This window comes from Ornithorhynchus anatinus, chromosome 12 (genome assembly GCF_004115215.2).
Source record: "Ornithorhynchus anatinus isolate Pmale09 chromosome 12, mOrnAna1.pri.v4, whole genome shotgun sequence".
In the NCBI taxonomy this organism is placed as follows: domain Eukaryota; kingdom Metazoa; phylum Chordata; class Mammalia; order Monotremata; family Ornithorhynchidae; genus Ornithorhynchus; species Ornithorhynchus anatinus.
The window spans coordinates 27,308,319-27,314,081 of NC_041739.1; positions in this window are offsets into that span (position 1 = coordinate 27,308,319).

Genomic DNA, 5,763 nt, shown 5'->3' on the forward strand with positions numbered 1-5,763 from the left:
CTCTCACAAACTGTATGGTGCTCTGCACATACTAAGTGTTCGATAAATACTATTAATACCATTAATTGATTGATTGAATGAAGTTCATCTGAAACTTGGGAGAGGATCATTCATTGTACACCTGGAACAAATGAGAAGCAGCATTGGCTAATGGTTAGAGCATGGACGTCAGAAGGACTTCATCTCTAATCCCAGTTCTGCCACTTGTCTGCTTGGTGACTTTGGGCAAGTTACTTCACATCTCTGGACTTCGGTTGCCTCGTCTTTAAGATTGTGAACCTCATGTGGGACCTGGACTGTGTCCTACCTGGTTAGGTTGTTTCCACCCCAGCACATAGTACAGTCTCTAGTGCATAGTAAACATTTAAATATTACCCAAAAAGTGAGAAAACCACAATCCCTAATATCTAGTTTCTTATCCATTGTCAAGATTAGAACCCACTAGATGGTTTTAGAACCCACTTGATTGTTCACAAAACCTATCTGCTTTCCTTTAATCCTCATTCCAACATTCCAGACCAAACATCCCCAGAGTTGCTCTGAAAGGAGAAAGAAGGGAGATGGTAAACTCCTCTGCTAAACTGTAAGATGCTTGAGGGCAGGGATTTTGCTGACCTGTTAAATTGTACTCTCCAAAGCACTTAGTACAACCAGTAAGCACTCAAATAATAATCATCAAATTTATTGAGCACTTGCAGTGTGCAGAGCACTGAACTAAGTGCTTGGGAGAGTTTAACCTAACAAATACCATTGACTGACTGAAAGAGAAGGGTAAAGCTAGGAGGAGAGATACAGTATGCAGTCACATTGCTTGTTCCAGTGAGCAGAACTGTGCTCCAGTCTATTCTTCACTCCGCTGCCAGGCTCATCTTCCTGCAGAAACGCTTTGGGCACGTCACTCCCCTTCTTAAAAACCTCCAGTGGTTGCCTATCGACCTCCCCACAAAACAAAAACTCCTCACTCTAGGCTTCAAGGCTCTCCATCACCTTGCCCCTTCATACCTCTCCTCCCTTCTCTCTTTCTACCGCCCACCCCTCACGCTGCACTCCTCTGCCGCCCACCTCCTCACCGTCCCCCGTTCTCACCCATCCCTCTGTAGACCCCTGGGCCACGTCCTCCCATGGTCCTGGAATGCCCTCCCTCCTCACCTCCACCAAACTAATTCTCTTCCCTTCTTCAAAACCCTACTTAAAGCTCACCTCCTCCAAGAGGCCTTCCCAGACTGAGCTCCCCTTTTCCCTCTGCTCCCTCTGCTCCCCCTCTACCCCCCCTTCACCTCTCCTCAGCTAAGCCCTCTCTTCCCCCCTTTCCCTCTGCTCCTCCCCCTCTCCCTTCCCCTCCCCTCAGCACTGTACTCGTCCGCTCAACTGTATATATTTTCATTACCCTATTTATTTTGTTAATGAGATGTACATCACCTTGATTCTATTTATTTGCTATTGTTTTAATGACATGTTCATCCCCTTGATTCTACTTATTGTTATTGTTCTTGTCTGTCTCCCCTGATTAGACTGTAAGCCCATCAAAGGGCAGGGACTGTCTCTATCTGTTACCGATTTGTACATTCCAAGCGCTTAGTACAGTGCTCTGCACATAGTAAGCGCTCAATAAATACTATTGAATGAATGAATGAATGAACTGTGGATCCAGAGGTGGTTTGGACCCTGCATGTATCTGTGGGCATTGATGGAGCATTTGTTACATCTGAAACACCATGGTCCTTGTCAATACCATACAACAATCAGTCCATTATCTTAGACAAAATTCATGTCTCTTCTACTCCTGAATGAATAATTGCCGCAGAAAGTGTTTCAGTGGGAAAGTTGTTGAAGCCAAATTAGCATTTGGAAATGAGTTAGGCCCTGGCGTGTGTGGGATCTGGATCTTGTTGGACTTAATTAGCTCACCATTATTTCAGCAGGATTGCCCTGTTCTTGCTGAAACCGAGAGATGGGGAGGAGGGGCTGCCAGTTTTGCCTCAATTCTGTACGGAGTTATTCCCAGAACTAGTGAGGCAGTGGAACCTACTTGAAAAAGCACAGGACTGGGAGTCAGAAGATCTGTGCTCCATTTCTGGCTCTGGCACTTGCCTGCTGTGTGACCTTGGACAAGTCATTTAACCTCTGTGTACCTTAATTTTCTCATGTTAAATACCTGCTCTTACACTGACAGCTCCATGTGGGACAGGGACTGTGTCTGATCTGATTCTCTTGGATCTTGCCCAGGGTTTAGCAGAGTGCTTGGTACCTAGTTCATGTTTTAGTTAGTGTTATCATTATTATTATTATTTTCTACAGTTTTTTAGAAAAGTTGAAACTCCTGTTCCAGAGAAATCCAGCCTGTAAAGCTCACTGTGCCAGCTTATTGCTGTTTCCCCTTCAGAGCTTTAGGGTTTAAAGTTTGAACCAAGTCAAGTCCAGTTCTGAAGGAAACCGAAAGTTGAAGGAACCTGGCAAGAAGTCCAATGGGGTAATCCTGCCCTGGTCTGGACCCATCTGTGTCCACTTGGCTGCTTCCTCTTCTCAGCTCAGCCAAATGGTATCAAAGGAGGGCGACCTGAATACAGAACTCAATCCTTCCATTTGAATTCTCCCTCTCAGTGAGGAGAGAAGAAAGCTTCCTTCCACCTCTCACTTTCATAATCCAGCTAGGTTTCCAGAGAAGAAATGCAGCCACTTTAATCATATAAACACCTAGTGCATCCAGCAGTTAGATAAAATCATATCTCCTCCAAGAAGCCTTCCCTGATTAAGCTCTCACTCCCCCTATTTACATTCCCTTCTGAGTCACCTATGCACTACATCCTTTAAGCACTATGATATCCACAACACTCCCCCCCCAGAAGCACTTTATCCATCTGTAATTTAGTGTATTTCTCCCCCTCTAATAATAATTATTATTATGGTACTTGTTAAGGGCTTACTATGTGCCAAGCACTGTTCTAAGCACTGGAGTAGATACAGGTAATTGGGTTGTCCCACGTGGGGCTCACAATCTTAATCCCTGAGAGAAGTTTAGTGACTTGCCCAAAGTCACCCAGCAGATAAGAGCCAGAGCTGAGATTAGAACCCAAGTCCTTCTGACTCCCAGGCCCATGTCAAGTGTTGGGAGAAAATTACATCAGTCAATGCCCAGGGCTTCTAAAAAAGGAGCCCAGTGAAGTGGTAAAGATGTTTCTGCTTGTTGAAACAGAGGATGGTGTTTGGAGGAGACTTCTCATGGCAGTTAATCAATCAATGGTATTTATTGAGCACTTACTGAGTGCAGAGCACAGAACTAAGCTGCATATGAGAGAGAGCTGGATAGTCAGGGACAGCTTGAAAATCTTAAAGGAATCAGTACATCAGGAAGCTTCATATAAAGAGTCACAGACAAAAGATTCTTACCTCGTGTCTTTTTCAAATGCTCACTGGTGAGAAAGTGATCAAAACCAGTGAAATTGAAGCACACGTCACAGGAGAATAGCACCCAGCAGTTGTCCCAAGGGTGCTGGGATCCCTAGTTGCCATTTAGCAGCTGCCAGACATCTCTCCTGCTATGCCCACCCCTCTTTTTGGAGAGGAGTGAGAGGCCAGGATGGTGTTATCAAGGATTAAAAATAGACACGGATGACCCAAGGAAAAACCAGTAAGAATGAGAGTTTTTCCTCATTGCTCTTCTGAGAATGGGGAAGCAGTCCATAGCCAGTACTCCCTGTACTCTCTAGTGGAGCTCGTCCCGATATGTGGCTTTAGCAATGCGATCTCTCACCTAATCTTCAATCAATCAATCAAATTTATTGAATGCTGGGTCTGGCAGTCACAGGTCATGGGTTCTAATCCCAACTCTGCCACTTACCTGCTGTGTGACCTTGAGCAACTCATTTGACTCCCCTTGGCCTCAGTTACTTCATCAGTAAAATGGGGATTAAATCCTACTCCCTCCTACTTAGACGTTGAGCCCCATGTGGGTCAGGAACTGTGTCCAGACTGATTAACTGGTATCTTCCCCAGGGCTTAGATCAGTGCTTGACACATAATAAATGCTTAACAAGTAGTATTATCATTATTAAAGTTTAGAAGGAGGAGGTAACAGGGGCAATCAGACCATCCCTTGAATGGAATCTCAAAGAGGCAGAAATGGCTGAGAAATCACGAATGCATAGGGGAGTTTCTTGTCCATTAAGGATGGAGGTGAATAAGAGAGGAGGTTGGGGTGGGTGAGGAGATAAGGGTGGATAAGGATGGAAGATGCACAGATAGTGAAAGGAAAAAACATAAAAAGAAAATGGAATGAGATCAAAGAAAATGGGGAAAGGGAAGGAGATACCAAAGGAATGAAAATGAGCAAACTAACCTTCCATTGCCAGAGGAGAAGTTGCAATAAAGCAGTTTCAGTTGAAAACTCAGTAGTGGAAGCTAAAAACCTCAGAGTTAAGGCAGGAGCAGAGCTTAAGAGAAGACTAAGGATGAAAAAAAAAAAAGAGGAATTTGGGTGAAATTCCCTTGACTGTAGGCCCAGAGAAAAGGAAAGGACAAGCCAGATGTGAAGCAACAGAAAATTATGTGAGTGATCAAATAAAGAAAAGGAAAATAGGACACATTAACGTTAACATTGCAGTTGGCCATTCCTTGAGCCAAAGCGAATAATTGTGCTCTTACCACTAAGGATAGAGATAGCTAATATTAACAGAACCAAAGTCGAAAAAGTAAAGGAACTAGGAAGAGAATAGTTTTGAAATTCTATTCCTGCAGGAAGCTGGGCCAGAAAGGACGAGAAGAGGCAGGAGAACATTTTGGCTCTTTGGAAAAGAAAACCATATGGATTATCTTTTTCTTCAAAACCCAGAGATGTGTAAGATCACTGAAATCCAAGCTAGCAGGAGGATGTTAGGGTTTTCTTTTTAAAAAATGATACATCAGCACTTACTATGTGCCAGGCACTGTACTAAGTGCTGCGGCAGATACAAAGTAATCAGGTTGGACACAGTTCCAGCCCCGCATGAGGCTCACAGTCTCAATCCCCATTTTACAGATGAGGTAAGTGAGGCACAGAGAAGTGAAGAGACCTGCCCGAGGTCACAAGGCAGACAAGTGGCAGAGCTGGGAGTAGAACCCATGACCTTCTCACTCCCAGACCCGTGCTCTATCCCCTACACCATCACCTATGGTAAATGCTACGCTCAGCCCAGCCTCACCCCAATCTTTGGCCTGGCCCTGGGTACCATGTTAAGCCTCAGATGCTGGAATGTAATTCCCCAAGGCACTAGTGAAAAACCTTCTTTTCCTGCTAATGCTTATTTGAAGAGAAATCACAAATAGCCCCACCCACACCGCTTATACCCTCTTTCACCTCTGGCTTTTGAATCACCGATGTAATGTGCTTCAGTGTCACCCTGGCTGACTTTCTAATTAAGGTTCAAACTGCCAAATTCCTCTGTAGGAACCTGCTGATTTTCCCGTTAATTTTTTAGACGATGCATTGTCCATTGTGGGTGGGTGAGCTCTGCCCTCCTCTGGCCAGAAAGTCCGCAGAGGTTTTTGTCTAGAGGAGCAGCTTGGTGTAGTGGATAGGGCACAGGCCTGGGCGTCAGGAGGTCATGGGTTCTAATTCAGACTCTGCCACTTTTCCGCTATGTGACCTTGGGCAAGTCACTTAGCTTCTCTGTGCCTCAGTTACCTCATCTGTAAAATGGCGATAGAGACTGTGAGCCCCACAAGGGAAAGCGACTGTGTTCAAGCTGATTTGTTTGTAACCACCCCAGCGCTTAGTACGTGCCTGGC